General features: G+C 42.1%; 1 protein-coding gene across 11 annotated transcripts in view; it reads right to left on the reverse strand.

Moving 5' to 3' along the window:
• Positions 1 to 17,101, reverse strand: part of wdr37 (WD repeat domain 37) — a 141,119-nt gene that overhangs the window by 20,395 nt on the left and 103,623 nt on the right. The window lies entirely within an intron of this gene.

Genomic DNA, 17,101 nt, shown 5'->3' on the forward strand with positions numbered 1-17,101 from the left:
ATGGTTCAGCTTTCAACTTGCCAGAGACCTAAACGGCATACACATTCACGAGCAATGGCACTTTTGTGTGGCATTTTCTGACATTTTTATTTTACAGTTTGGTTAATGTCCTCATATTCATGTCGGAGAATAAAAAATATATGGCCCAATTAAATTTTAATTTTACAAGGAGATTGAGTTACTTAACCCTACTTGATATTATATCAAAAATGGAAAATTAAACGAGCCATTTAATTTCCAAGACCGCCCAAAAATTAGATGTGATACCAACCATCAGCACACTTCAGCAACCAAATGGTTAAAATCCCCAAACTGGAGACTAGATTTCTGCAACCATGCCTTGAAAGGGACACTGCCTACAAAGTACTTTACAAAAGAATAAAAATGGACAAATTTGATTTTCTCCCTGCAATCAGGCATTCAGTCCAGCTAATACTCAAGCCCCTCTCAGATCTTGTTGAGATTTGAAGAGTCCGAGGGATTATGACAATGGGAGATGCTGAAGAAGATTCCAAAATGGGTATCTCTAACTTGAGGGAGCCATGCAAAAGGTTGGGAGAACTCAGCAGGTCAGGCAGCACCCATGGAAGGCAAGGGACAGTCAACATTTCAGCCCAAGTGGACATATGCCTAAATATAAATAGTGGAAGGAGGGGAAGGAGAGCATCCTGGCAGGTTATAGGTGAATAGTACAGGTGGGAGTGGGAAGAAATGGGGAAAATGTCTCTGTGGCAGAATTGTGTTATTATTAATTTTTAGTTATATAATATATATTTCTTAGCAAAGGAATTGTGGGCTGGACAGTGGCACACTCACAGACATCACACACAGAAACTATTTTGACAGTCAAAATGACTGTTATTCCATAATTGGTTGAAGCTGTGTAAACAGCCATAAAAACAGAAGCGATTAAGACAATAGTGTTTGCGAGCTGTGCAGACAGCCCAGAAACTTTATCTCTTAAACTTTTGGGAGAGAGGAACTTCAAACACTCAGAAAAGACACTTAATCAAACAAGCAGGCATTTGTTTCATAAACTGTTCAAACGAGCAAGTCGCTGCTTGAATGACCAGCACAAATTTGCTCATGATTCATACTTTCGAAGTGGTTTGAAGGAACTTCAAAGACAGCAGTGATGTCATGCGACTTTGACATGCCAAAAAGTTCCATTCTAATATTGCACTAAGATTCATCTGGAGTCAGAAATGCAGTAGCCTCCTGTCAGAGAGGTACTGTTGGTGTTGCATTCTCTTTGCCAATGGAGAAACACAGAATTGCAGTGGCTTTGGAAAGGATGGCCACTTTTCTGCTTCTCTTGGTCAAGAGGGACAGCAGTGCTGCGGTGGCATTTTCTATCATCACATGATTGATCAAATTCTGGGTCAAAGAAAGCAAGATCATTCTGGATCATAAACCATCGTGATGGTTACTTCATCAGGACTCGTACTCGAGTTTGTGAAATCATTATGAGAAACACAGATACTGTTACCCTCCATGCAAGAGGGGGGAAGAAAGAATTCTCTGAAAATAACTCTACTAGAATTATGTGAGTTTTGAAAACTCTGATGCCTCCATAATTACTTTTGAACAACAATTTAAGGAATTGACTGAACATTAAAAATTGATTTTTTTTTACAATCGTGCCTACACACACACACACTTAAGTTAATGTTAAGTTTAGAGTAAAGTAAGAAATGTTATATTATTAATAGTTATCAATAAAAATATGGTTTTGAAGATACGTAAAACCAGACCACATCATTCCAAATTCTGGGAAAACTTTAACCCCCTCCCCATCTTACCCTGATAATTTTGGCCCTTTCCCTTCCCTACCTTCTCCATCTGCCGTCAACCACACTTTCCTTCTTCCAGTTCCTCACCTCCTTCCATTAATTTACTCTCCTCCTATGGGAGCACATTTTCCTCAGCCACCTGCCTCTTCCACTTATCATTTCTGCCCCCCCCCTTCTTTTCTCCCCCTACCCCCCACACCTTGATTCACCTGTCACCTGCCTGCTTGTGCTCCCCCTCACCTACCCTTTCACTCAGGCTTCCGCCTGAAGGGTTTCAGACAGAAATGAGCTGTCCATTGGCTTCCACAGGTGCTGACTGACCCACTGAGTTCTTTCAGCATTTTGTGTATTGCTCCAGACTTACCACATCTATATTCTTTCTCCAACATAAGGGGATGAATTTTCAAAATAAGTCAGAGCTACAAATCTTTGAAATCCTCCACACACGAAAAAAACATGTGGATGCTAAATCATTGAGTATACTGACTGATTTTTGGTCCACGAGAGAAGAATTTTCCCTAATATTCCTGCCACCCTTGATTTGGCTTCCTTGTTTATTGCATTTCAGTGACCATCTACAAAAAGTATTTGCTGTTTTCAGTTTAGTTGTAGTCTGTTGTTTCTTGAAAATGTTTATATATCAACTGCAAAACACATGCTGTTGCTTTCAGTGAATGTTAGTATACTCAAACTCCATCTGGGTCTGATGATGGGACGATAGAAAAAAAGATTGGATCACGTATGAACATTTAATGAAGTTTAATATTTTGAAATTTACAACGTCAGTTGTTCCTGTCTGTGCACTATTCAAGGAAAGCAGACTTCACATACTGATCTGAACGTTGATTGCATTTAGCAGCATCCAAGCCACTAGAGGCCATTTTATGCTGGCACGCTTAATTCAAATCGACATTAAATTAAGGTTTAATAAGGATTAAACTGCAGTAATGGAGCAAGGTTCTTTAATTTAATACCACCCTTAAGCTAAAGCATGCTACTTCAATACAAAGGTGTCAACCTTGATGCAAAAGATGTTGGAAGTTTTTTTTAAATTTGGTGGACAAGATAGCATATTAATCACATCGTAGCATTTTCCATTTATAAATATACATTTGTTTCAGGAACTGTAAATGCCAAGGTCATAACAACTGAAAATATTGAGATCCTAACAATTCATTTAGTCTCCTAAAAAAATAAAGATGGGCCATAAAATTGTAAATTAGTCATAAAGACATTAAAATAAATATTTATGTCATCGGCTCTGGATTAACAATACTCTATTTTTTATTCTGTGATGCACAATTTAAATCAAATCTGAGTTAGGTTTGAAGCTATCATAGCAAAACCAAACCAAGTTATAGATACCATCCCAAAACAATTTTTGAGCCATGGCAGGCCTGTTCATAATGAGCACAGATCCCCAAACAAAAGATAGCTTGGTTGTGTAACGACCTCTGCAGTAAAACAAGATCTTCGCATCACAGCAATAAATTACGAGGCTCCCATTAAGCTATCTTGTATTTCATTCGCACGGCAAGGTCTTCTGTTTCACAGATCTGCGTGCGATTCGAACAATACAAATAGTGAATCTGAGATGATCCATCTGGCAGCTAGCAAAACCTAATTTCAGCTGTCTTACTATTCCTGGAAGCTACAATTAGAGTGGCAATTCTACTTTCCAACCCGGCAGCCAAGATCTTTAGTGAGACTCTTGTATCTATGTTTAAGAGCAAAATAGACCCATCAGAATGGACCCCTGCCAGCAGCAAAACTGAGCAAGGTCATGCAAATTGGTGAACTCCTGTTTCTGGTCTCTGCCATAGCCCATGTGTAACTTGCTCTCATTAATCTTTAATCCAATTAAATATACAAATCAATGATTTTGGTGGCCCTTCATCATTTTCAGGAAAAATATAACAGAAGCCGCTTTCTGTTGCAGAATAAACACTTGAACGAATTCAACACAATGCTAAATGTAATAGTATTTCAAGTCATGAAATCATACTGCACAGAAGCAGATCTTGCTGTCCACTGTATTCACACCATCAAGCACTCGCGTACACTCAATTCTACTTTTTGGATTACAGACCCCCATCAACAAACTCTCCCCCATACCCTACCCAGTTTCCTCTGCCAATCTATACGATGAGCAAGTTAACCCACCACCCAGCAGCTCATCGGAATGCTGGAGGAAACTTGAGCGCCCAAGGAGGCTGCCCAGTCCCAAAAAAAGAGTTGCAAACTCCACACAGATAGCACCACTAGGATTAACTGGAACTACGAGACTATACACAACAGTTCCACCTGTCCAGCCAGATTTTTATATTAACTTAATATGGATTCTCATTTTTATCATGCAATCTGTACATTATTCAAGCTGCTGGAAGATTTTTTTTTTAGAGTCTCTATGGAGTGTGACTGTTCTCCCCACGACTATCTGGGTGCTACGGATAACTCTCACATCCCAAAGACGCAGTTCTGTAGGCTAATTAGCTACCGTTAAATCCTTTCGTGTTTGGTGAATGGGCAGAGGCAGCTTGGATGTGAAAGAAAACAAGAAAGGACTCATGCAAATGGCCAGTGCTTGGAGTCTGTGCCAAGTTCTAAAACAAAGACTCTACTTCTAAAACTCCAGGGGAGATGGGACATCTCTTTTGCTCAAGATGTCCTCCACAACGAGAGGCAGGTAGCGTAGCTGTTAGCACAATGCTATTAGATTGCCAGCAACCAGAGCTCAAATCCAGCTCTGCCTGTAATGAGTTTGTACGTTCTCTCTGTGTTTTGCGTGGGTTTCCTTCAGATCCCCTGACTTCCTCCCACCTTTTAAAATGTGCGGGTGCTGTAGGTTCATTGGGATATTTAGGTGGCACAGGCTCATGGGCCGGAATGGCCCGTTATTGTGCTGCATGTCTAAATTTAATTTAAAATTTTAAACTATTTCAGTGTGGCCCTGCATTAAACCTACTCCGTAAAAAAGTAAAAAAACATAAACGTGTCCTGTTCACGGCATCTAGAACTAATCCAAAACAATTGGCTTTCATCCCATGAGCCCATTCCCAATCATTAGCCGAGATAGATATAGTCATCACAGCCGTCTAGTGGCACCTCCACTCTGATAAACACCAGTGCTAGATCATGGTCCATGTGATTCATTATTACTTGCACATTGGTACAGCAGCAGCAGAGAGCTTGACGCAAGTATTTTTCATAGGAATATGTGTTTCATGGGATTGATCAAGGGTCTAACTGCCTGGTGTTCGCTCTATACTTTTATTAAAATTTTAGATCGCTCGGACTAGATGTTTGTGGTCATTCCCCATCGAGCCACAGAAACACAAAGTGCAGGGAGGAGGCTATATAGCATATGCTTCTAGCTGAAGTGGTTAATGCGGGCTCCATTTTAACATTTAAGAGAAATTTGCACAGGTACACAGATGGGAAAGGTATGGAGGACTAGTGTAGGTCAGTGGGACGAGGCATAAAAATGGTTCGGCACAGACTAGAAGGGCCAGAGGGCTGTCACTGTGGTGTAATATTCTATTCATTGCGCAGCATTGAAATATCCATCTGAGCAGCGGACTCTTTTAGATACAATCTCAAGTTTTCCACTTTCAAGAATTTGAAAGTTACTATTGAATATCTTCTACCAAAGCACATTCGAGGTCATTATCGCTTTCATGTAAAAATATACAGCATCTTTTTGTTCCTTCCTGTAAAATTAAATCTGTGCCTTCTGTTTGCAGTCATTTTACCACCGAGTATCAAAAGTCTGCAATGCATTCTTCAAGGTCACAAACTTTTTATTAAAAATTAAGAACAAAATGGGTTGAATGTTCTTTTTAACCAAGACTATATTCGAGTAAGCAGAACAATGAGTTTTGAAAAAAAAAATTAACTGCATCAAAAATTGAAAGCAAATACAACACAAAAAGACCTCTCAGTCCAGGCTGACAATCAAGCTTGCACCTACACACCTCCTCCTCCTCCTTACACCCCCAAGTACTCCTCAACCCAACCCCTCCCATAGCTGTTAATAACTGAAAAGTTACATTATATTAAAAAAACACCTTACTAGGTTCATAGCTAAAATTGATATTCCAGGAAGTATCTTTCTCTTTGGCTTGGCTTCGCGGACGAAGATTTATGGAGGGGGTAAAAAAGTCCACGTCAGCTGCAGGCTCGTTTGTGGCTGACCAGTCCGATGCGGGACAGGCAGACACGATTGCAGCGGTTGCAAGGGAAAATTGGTTGGTTGGGGTTGGGTGTTGGGTTTTTCCTCCTTTGCCTTTTGTCAGAGAGGTGGGCTCTGCGGTCTTCTTCAAAGGAGGCTGCTGCCCGCCAAACTGTGAGGCGCCAAGATGCACGGTTTGAGGCGTTATCAGCCCACTGGCGGTGGTCAATGTGGCAGGCACCAAGAGATTTCTTTAGGCAGTCCTTGTACCTTTTCTTTGGTGCACCTCTGTCACGGTGGCCAGTGGAGAGCTCGCCATATAATACGATCTTGGGAAGGCGATGGTCCTCCATTCTGGAGACGTGACCCATCCAGCACAGCTGGATCTTCAGCAGCGTGGACTCGATGCTGTCGACCTCTGCCATCTCGAGTACCTCGACGTTAGGGGTGTGAGCGCTCCAATGGATGTTGAGGATGGAGCGGAGACAACGCTGGTGGAAGCGTTCTAGGAGCCGTAGGTGGTGCCGGTAGAGGACCCATGATTCGGAGCCGAACAGGAGTGTGGGTATGACAACGGCTCTGTATACGCTTATCTTTGTGAGGTTTTTCAGTTGGTTGTTTTTCCAGACTCTTTTGTGTAGTCTTCCAAAGGCGCTATTTGCCTTGGCGAGTCTGTTGTCTATCTCATTGTCGATCCTTGCATCTGATGAAATAGTGCAGCCGAGATAGGTAAACTGGTTGACCGTTTTGAGTTTTGTGTGCCCGATGGAGATGTGGGGGGGCTGGTAGTCATGGTGGGGAGCTGGCTGATGGAGGACCTCAGTTTTCTTCAGGCTGACTTCCAGGCCAAACATTTTGGCAGTTTCCGCAAAGCAGGACGTCAAGCGCTGAAGAGCTGGCTCTGAATGGGCAACTAAAGCGGCATCATCTGCAAAGAGTAGTTCACGGACAAGTTTCTCTTGTGTCTTGGTGTGAGCTTGCAGGCGCCTCAGATTGAAGAGACTGCCATCCGTGAGGTACCGGATGTAAAAAGCGTCTTCATTGTTGGGGTCTTTCATGGCTTGGTTCAGCATCATGCTGAAGAAGATTGAAAAGAGGGTTGGTGCGAGAACACAGCCATGCTTCACGCCATTGTTAATGGAGAAGGGTTCAGAGAGCTCATTGCTGTATCTGACCCGACCTTGTTGGTTTTCGTGCAGTTGGGTAATCATGTTGAGGAACTTTGGGGGACATCCGATGCGCTCTAGTATTTGCCAAAGCCCTTTCCTGCTCACGGTGTCGAAGGCTTTGGTGAGGTCAACAAAGGTGATGTAGAGTCCTTTGTTTTGTTCTCTGCACTTTTCTTGGAGCTGTCTGAGGGCAAAGACCATGTCAGTGGTTCCTCTGTTTGCGCGAAAGCCGCACTGTGATTCTGGGAGAATATTCTCAGCGACACTAGGTATTATTCTATTTAGTAGAATCCTAGCGAAGATTTTGCCTGCAATGGAGAGCAAGTATAGAATATACTTGTATAGAATATATAGAATATAGAATATCCAGGAAGTATAGAATATCAAAAAATACCCTCATATGATCCATCTCCAGGTTGTGTCAACTGAATGTGAATACACAGTACAGAGACTACTAAATACATGTGTCAATTCAATTTACCGTAGCTACATCACGCTAATCCATGCAGCCCAAAAGAAAATAGAACTTTCTTCACTAAGATGACCATCATGTTCACAGATAATTTTCAGCCACTTCCACTCTCTTCGTAATTCATCCAAGAGTCATGCAGAAACCAGAAGTGGAAATATTTGTAAACAAATGGATTTTGAATATGAAGCAGTGTGATGCTGAGAATAATGTTTAGAAAGCAGCAGCAGATAAACACTGCACACTGTTAGGCAAGGTGATAGGAATATTTTTTTGGTAATGCAGCTAAGAATTTAAAATGATGTCGTTTCTGTCCAATATAACATTGGAGCACAGTAAGGGCCCATCGGTCCATGATATTGTCTGAATCTCTATAAACCTACTTCACACCCATAACTTGTTATTTTTCTTGCCTAACTCTTTTAAATGTCCCGATTGTCGCAGCCTCCCACCAACACCCCTGGCAATACATCCGAGGCACTCACTACTATGTATTTTTTTTAAAATTACCCTGACGTCTCCCCTAAGAACTCTGGTCCTCTTACCTTGTAAAGATCTCCTCTGGTATTTGCCTCCGTAGCCCAGGGAAAAGGTGCTGACTGTCCACCCTATCTATGCCTCTCATAATCTTGTTATAAAATCCTTCTTCACTCCAAAGAGAAAAGCCCTGGCTTTGTTAACCTTGCCTCTTAAGGCTTGTTTTCCAACCCAGGCAACTTCCTGGTAAATTTCTTCTGCACCCTTTCCAAAGCTTCCACATCCTTGCTGCAATGAGATGATCAGACTTGAACACAATATTCCAAGAGAGGTCAAACCAGAGGTTAATAGAACTGCAACATTACCTCGTGACCTCAGTCTCCCGGCTATTGAAGACCATCTTACCACAAGTTATCCACGTACACAGCAACCTTGAGAGATCAATGCATTTGGATCCCAAGGTTCCTCTGATCTTCCACACACTGTTAAGAATCTGCCATTAACCATGTAGTCCATCTTAAGTTTGACCTTCTGAAACCACACTCATCCGCACGGAACGGCATCTGTCACTTTTCCACCCAACTCTGCGTTATGTCTACATTCTGTTGTAACCTATGACAACCTTTGACACTATTCACAACACCTCCAACCTTTGTGTCATTTGCAAACTTACTGACCAATCTCTACTTCTTCGCCCAGGTAGTTAATAAAAATCTAACAGCAGGGATCCAGAACAGACCCCTGCGGAACTCCACTGGTCACTGAGCTCCAGGCACAGCACACACCAGAAAATCAAAACAGAACTGTGAATGGGAGGACTGCTGTCATTATTGCAAAGGCAGCGAGCTGACACCCAGCCCAAGCTTATGCTGCTCAACATTCCGTTTCTACGCCAGTGGCTGGGCAATGCCAAAAGGTCACAAGACCCAGATGGAATGCAGTTTAATTAAATCAATGTGAAACTAAAGAAAATCAACAAAATAAGGAAAAATGTTCATGAATTCAACAATAATGAGAATGGTAATCTTTTAATTTTAGATGGGAAAATTATCCTAAATTTGTGTCACTTAAACATTGCATTCACAACAGAGAGGATTTTCCTTTCAAGCCCATAGAGGGCTGATATAAAAGCTAATGTATTGTGAGATCTAAGACAGTTGCCATCCTCACAATCTAACATAATCATGATCTGGGTGGTAAATTTCAAATTTATTGGCAATCATTTAATGAATTTCATTTAGTGAAAAGGACAAATGTGCAAAACCTCAAAAATAACCGTACAGATGAAAACAAGAACCCTTAACTATTGAAGTAAAGATCCATGAAACAATTGGTTTATTATTGAGTCAAGAGGTAAATCTGTAAAATTGTCGGGACCAGGCCTCGTCAAACCTGAGGAGTGATAAGACCCTTCATTTGCTTTATCAATCATAGGTTACAGATTTAAAAGCAGAATCCCATTGGGGTGGCAGTGAGATACTGCTATTCCCAGACAAAGCTGATGTCTGCCAAAGCACAACAAAACTCATTTATCTTGTCCTGGAGAGCAACAGAGCATACACTTCCAGCTGACAGTGCAGCAGTTTTTCCCCCTCACACACCACAGACTGTTCTGGAACATTCTGTTCCCTGAGCGGGTCTCAATCACTGAAGATACTGTAATGCTAGCACTCCTCATTAGAACTAACAGCTGTCTCAACGGTGAAAAAGAACAGAAACCATTGTGCTTCAGAATAAAAGTTTCACACAATAAAATGGTGATAATGCCATTCAAGATTTGCAAATCTAAAAATAACTCTCTCAGTTGCAACATCTTCTGAATTTTGGTCAATGATTTTTATTAATCATCCCATTTTTTTCCCCCCTTCCCCCCCCCCCCAACCCACCCTCCCCATTTGCTGGTATGCCCTCCCTCACTTTTTACCACCTGCCTGTGGGACTGGGCTCCCCTCTCCCCTCCCCCATTTTGTTCGGGCACCTACCTACATTTTGCTCAAGCCCAAAACATTGGTTACGTATCTTTATCTTTGATATATAAAAGTGTTAGGCACTACCAGTAACCACAAAGACTAGGCTGAGGGAACAGTAGGCTTTAATACACAGAAGAACCTTACTGGCCCGGATCCAGGTAGAGTAATGGAGGGAAGGGAGAGGTGGCTCGACCCCTATGGCCCAGGACCATGGAGGAGGAGTCATAGGGTATGAGTCATCAGTGGGCGGGTCAGCTCCATATATACAGGAGTCAACAATAACTACATACAATGGAGGAAACCTATCACCACTAAAAGGACACTGTTTGACCAGCTGAGTTTCTCTAACATTGTGTTTTTACTTCGTTAAATGTTGATCAGTTATTGAAAAAAAAAGGAAAATAATTTGTGGTTTTGCAGAATATTCTATTAAAATAAAACCAACAGAAACACTAGGAAAATTTTCAATCTGAATATTACAACAGAAGGCATCCAAAACATGTGGAATCCAACAATGGCATCTTGTGATACGGAAAATGATGATCAGATTAACGGACCAAAACCAAACTTGAAAGGTTGTTGTTTGTACAATGTCCTCTGATGGCTGGAGGAACTATCATTCCTGCACAGAAATAACTTGATAGCCATTGTGCCCAATGAAATAAAAATATCTGGGATCAAGTGGGCTGGAAATGCAGATTCTGCAGCAGATTATTTTCTGTTATAACTGTTGTCAAAGGTATTAAAAATGGCTTTCGATCAACTCAGAGGTGAGACTGTGGCAGGCAAGTAACACAAACTAAAAATCGACTTCAGGAAATTGAGGGGAGTGCTACATACATCCCTGTATACGTCAACAGTGCCAAGGCGGAGAGGTACAAGATTGGAGTAAATATTACCTACAACCTACCACTGGTCTAACAAGGTTGGTCCTATGACCAAGAAAATGCACCCAATCTACTTTTCCCAAAGCCTAGGATATTTGGAATGTTCCCAATGACACAGATTACTATAGGAAGTGTTCTGTCCAGATGCATTACAGCTTGTTATGGGAACTGCTCTGCCCAAGTCCACAAGAAACTGCAGAGCTGTGAATGCAGCTCAGGCCATCAACCAAATCAACGCCTTCCATTATCTTGGGAACATATTAAAGGACCCATCTCAGGTCGGTAACATGAGAAAACAAACCACCAGATTGAAAGTGTTTCTTCCTTACTGTTATCAGACTCTTAAATGGACCTCTCATTGGTAAAATATAATACCCTTTCACTGTTGTAACTGTACTTCCCTTTGTATTTGTAGCATATAAATACGTTGGTGGACTTGCCTGGAAAGACGGCAAAACAATGCTTTGCACTGCATCTCGGTACACGTCAATATACAATTCAATAATATCCATTTGCAGTGAGAATGTTAGTCAAAAGAAGATGGGCCATCCGAAGGTATCCTAAGAAGAGCATTGTGGAAAGATTAAATTGTCAGCTGTAGCATCAATAAGCAATGGCCCTTGGAGGTTTACATCATCAGGAGCACTAGGAATATCCAACACAATCAACAAATACCATCAGCAAAAACAATCATTACCATCAATACCGATGTGGGTGCATCAGTTAGCGTCATTCTAGAACCATGAGAAACTGTGTGATCACCCACTGGAGAAATCGCGGGCAGAATGACAGAAACAGAAGAGAGGGAAGATTTCTTAACTGGAGGTGTGTCTGCTCCAGTCGTGTACAATGGCCAATTTGTCAGCTTCTCAATCATATCAGTGAAAGGAGATAAACCAGCCCTGACAGCAAAAAAAAAATGGTTGGGCCCATTGAAGCTAGATAGGAATGAGGTGTTTCCTGCTGAACCAAAATTCGTCTGGCAACAATATTCTGTAATATAGCATTCAAAGGTTTTTAATGCCACAGACATTTCATGTGTGCTCAACAAAAAAAAAGTACAGCAGCAGACTTGGTAGCCATTGGGTGTATGTGATATCTATCTTCTCCAATACATCACATCTCTATCAGAACATCCTGAAATCAAGCTCCCAAATCGAGCAATGTGAAAATGACAAGATTTGCTAAAGAAACGTTGAGAGATAAATGATGAACATGATTTATGGACACACAGCCAACTGCACCTGCTAAAATCCGAAGCTGAATACACTCCGCTGATGGAGCACAATGGATCAAGCAGGATCAGAGGGAGTTAATGGTCAACATTTCCAGATGAAGCCCCTTTTGAGACTAGAGAAACATGGGAGAACCTAGTGCAAGGAGGACAGGGTGGGAGAGGCAAGACAAGAGCCCCTAGTGGGATTGGTAAACCAGATGCAAACGAAACATGATGGTCATGTAGCAAATTGGCAGATGCCAGACAAAGATCCAAGAAAAACAAAGGGATGAGATGGAGAAAGAAGAATCAATAAGGCTGCCAGTGCTGGAATTTTATGAGGAAGTGAGAATGGTGGAATAAAGAGACACCAGATGGAACCAAGGGGTGGGGTGAAAGAGAGCTCAATAATCCATGTGTAGGCAATCTCCTTAGCATGGCCTTTTTACTTCTACATTAATTCAGTTCAGAAAAATGCCATTTTTAAAAATTATTTGCTCATTGGAGATCTGAGGAAGATATTTTTCACCAACTGCACTGTTGTGATCAGGAATGCACTGCCTGATGGGGTGTGGAGTCGTAATAGTTCAGCACTTTAATCACCAAGATATTCAGGGCTATAGACCTACTGGAAAATGGGACACAGATAGTCAGCATGGATGCAGTGGGTTGTAGGGCCTACTTCTGTACTGTATGGCAATCGTTATGGTTTCTGAGGCCACAACAATAATAATTGATTCCTTTGAACGATTACAACGTCCATACAGCCCAGTAATTAGCTCCAGGCCTTCCAGAGCCACCATTTGGCATTAATGAATACAAATCCAATTTCTCCTCTTGTATCCCCATCAACTACCCAACGCTCAATCTTCTCAACCACACGAGGGCCAATTCACCTACTTCAGCAAGTGAGAGGGACCCCACATGGTCACAGAGTGAACCTGAAAACTCCACACAGACAGCAACCAACATCAGGACTGAAGCCAGGTCTCTGGAACTGAGAGACAGTAGCACCAACTGCTGCAGTACTTTGACCCCCATATTCTTGCAGATTAGATCATGCAAGATTCTTCAAATTAAATTTTAAATTTAGACAGACAGTGTGGTATCAGGCTCTTCCAGCCCATGAGCCCATGCCCATCCAATTGACCTACAAATCCAGTACATTTTGAGGGGTTGGAGGAAACCCTCACAGACATGGGGAGAATGTCTGTGATTGATACCAGGGATGGCGGGACTTGCATATGAAGAAAGGCTGGAACGACTGGGCTTGTACTCGCTGGAGTTTAGACGATTAAGAGGAGATTTAATAGAAACGTTCAAAATTCTTAAGGGATTTGACAGGCTAGATGCAGGAAGATTGTTCCCAATGTTAAGCAAGTCTAGAACCAGGGGGTCACAGTTTAAGGATAAAGGGGAAGTCCTTTAGGACTGAGATGAGGAAGAATTTTTTCACTCAGAGGGTGGTGAATTTATGGAATTCTCTGCCACAGGAAGTGATTGAGGCCGGTTCCATAGCTATATTTAAGAGAGAGTTAGATTTAGTACTTGTGACTAAGGGGATCAGGGGGTATGGAGAGAGAGCTGGACAGGGTACTGAGTGGATGATCAGCCATGATCAAAATGAATGGCAGTGTAGGCTTGAAGGGCCAAGTGGCCTAGTCCTACAGCTATTTTCTATGTTTCTATCATCAGCCAGCTCCCCACCATGACTACCAGCCCCCCCACATCTCCATCGGGCACACAAAACTCAAAACGGTCAACCAGTTTACCTATCTCGGCTGCACCATTTCATCAGATGCAAGGATCGACAATGAGATAGACAACAGACTCGCCAAGGCAAATAGCGCCTTTGGAAGACTACACAAAAGAGTCTGGAAAAACAACCAACTGAAAAACCTCTCAAAGATAAGCGTATACAGAGCCGTTGTCATACCCACATTCCTGTTCGGCTCCGAATCATGGGTCCTCTACCGGTATCACCTACGGCTCCTAGAACGCTTCCACCAGCGTTGTCTCCGCTCCATCCTCAACATCCATTGGAGCGCTTTCATCCCTAACGTCGAAGTACTCGAGATGGCAGAGGTCGACAGCATCGAGTCCACGCTGCTGAAGATCCAGCTGCGCTGGGTGGGTCACGTCTCCAGAATGGAGGAATATTGCCTTCCCAAGATCGTGTTATATGGCGAGCTCTCCACTGGCCACCGTGACAGAGGTGCACCAAAGAAAAGGTACAAGGACTGCCTAAAGAAATCTCTTGGTGCCTGCCACATTGACCACCGCCAGTGGGCTGATCTCGCCTCAAACCGTGCATCTTGGCGCCTCACAGTTTGGCGGGCAGCAACCTCCTTTGAAGAAGACCGCAGAGCCCACCTCACTGACAAAAGGCTAAGGAGGAAAAACCCAACACCCAACCCCAACCAACCAATTTTCCCCTGCAGCTGCTGCAACCGTGTCTGCCTGTCCCGCATCGGACTTGTCAGCCACAAACGAGCCTGCAGCTGACGTGGACTTTTACCCCCTCCATAAATCTTCGTCCGCGAAGTCAAGCCAAAGAAGAAGATGTTAATGTACAAACTCCTTACAGATAGCGCTGGATTCGAACACAAGTTGCTGGTGCTGTAATAGTATTCCGCTAACCACAGCGCTAACAGTGCCACCCTTTTATTGCCAAGTAATAAAACAGAAAATATATTACATGAAATTTCTTTTAGACAGCTGCATGGCAGACAAAGAGTTGCCATTAGTATTGTCCGCCACCCCTTACATTAAGAAAAAGAAAGACCCTTCAGAGTTGCTGAGTGTCTGTTGAATAAATATTTGATTTAAAAGTCATATCAAAAATAGAAAAATAAAAGCTGGTTAAAAAAATCCAAGAAAGGTAGGTGAATTTTAATTTAAAAAAAAGAAATTAGCTTGGAAATTGTATTCTAAAACAGATTTTTATACAGTTGATTCCAATGGAATGGCAAAGTCTGCATGAGTTTATGCTTACACAGTGAATAGACACATGCAGAATAACTTCCTGCTGAGAGTTTAAAGAACAATGTAATGAATACACCAGGATGCTCAAATTTAAACAGTTCACTCTCTCGCTACATCCATTTTTGCTTTAAAAGAAACTCCATCAGTGGTTCTTAAAGCATCTGTATGGAAACAGAGTTTGTATGTTCTCCCCATGACCGGTGAGGGTTTTCTTTGGGTACTCCAGTTTCCTCCCACCCTCCAAAAAATAAGGGCTTGGGAAGATGATTGGGTGTAATTGGGCAAGAGAGGCATTCTACCATGCTATCATTAAAGTAAATTTAAAATCTGGTCATTTGAGTCCATCCTGCCAATGACTGTGCAGACCAGGAAATCAAGGAAAACACAAGATCCAAACCAAATCTTAATTTCCAACTATAGCATTCATTGAGTGACCAATTAAATGAAGCACGCTAACAATGTGAAACAAGCATGACCTTTTTCAGATTTACTGTCAAAGTACTTGCATGACATCACATACAGCCCTGAGATTCTCTTCTGCAGACAAGGCAGAATCACCACTTATTGGTCGTACAAATTTGGTCGTACAAAAAAAAACTGTACACAACGTATACATGTAAACAAATAAAGAACTGTAAACAGGTAACTAATGCAAACAAAATGACTGCAATATAGAATTTAAAAGTCAATTAAGTGTAGAAATAAGAATCCTTAAATGAGTCCCTGATTGAGTATGTTGTTGGTGTCTGGTGGTGGAGGGGTAGCAGCTGTTCCTAAACCTGGTGGTGCAAGTCTTGTGGCAACCTTTCCTGATGGCAGCAGCGAGAATAGAGTGTGTGCTGGGTGATTTGGATCCTTGATGATTGCTGCTGCTCTCTGTCAGTAGTGTTCCCTATAGATGTTCTCACTGGTGGGAAGGGATGTCCTGGGCTGTGACCATTACCTTTTGGAGGGTTTTATGCTCAGGGGTATTGGTGTCCCAGACCAGACCATGATGGAGCTAGTCAATACACTTTCCTCCACATATATGTAGAAATTTTCCAGGGTTTATGGTGTCATGCCAAACCTCTGTAAACTCCTAAAGAAGTAGCCATTCTGACTGTTACGAACCGTGCGTACCGAGCAGCAATAGACAATGAACCAGACAGTGTTTAATTTTAAAACATTAATTTTATTTCTTACTCTAAAGCTATAGTTTTAACTCTTAAACTATCCTCATCACTAAATCTATCCCCAGCTATGCGCAAATATCTAGTGTATGTGTGTGATATACCCAAACCATTACAGTCCAGGCAAAAATCTAGAAAGTTACTTCAAAGTTCAGTCTTTCAAATTCAGTGTTGAAATTTGACACCCAGAATTACTGTTGAACTGAAGTTATAGCTACTACAGACTCCCGAATTCTTGCTTTGCCTTTGAAGAAATGTCCACCCTCATGAGCTGTGGACACAACACTCCTGGTCCTTTTGTAGTCAAGACTCGAACTGAGCGGCCTCCACGAAGCTTCCAGGACCCTGGCACTGGTCTCTCTAAGTAACTTTACCGCTAGTCACACTTAAAATGAAGCAGTTTCTCCGAATGACCTTCACTGTTAGTCACAATCAAAATGAAGCCCTTTGCTTCCCAAAATACCTTCTTGGCACACGCCAACCCACCAAAAAGGCCCAGACATTCACAGAACATGCTTTGCTCTGAATTCCACCAAAAATGGCTAGCCAAAAGAGCTGCTTCAAAAAGCTGCTTTCTCTTCAGCAGTCAGAATGGTTCTCCCCTTGCAAAATCACCGAGTCTTTGCAAATGTATTGAATTCTGGAACAGACTGTGATAAACCTTCCCTCCGTTCTTCCAATGTATTGAATTATCACTTGTCTTGTGTTGTGATGGTGGTGGTGTAAAATGTTAAATGTGACTATTCAGTTCCTCCTGTCTATACTATCCCTTACTGTGATAATCCCATTTTACTC

Source organism: Narcine bancroftii, chromosome 1 (genome assembly GCF_036971445.1).
Source record: "Narcine bancroftii isolate sNarBan1 chromosome 1, sNarBan1.hap1, whole genome shotgun sequence".
NCBI lineage: Eukaryota > Metazoa > Chordata > Chondrichthyes > Torpediniformes > Narcinidae > Narcine > Narcine bancroftii.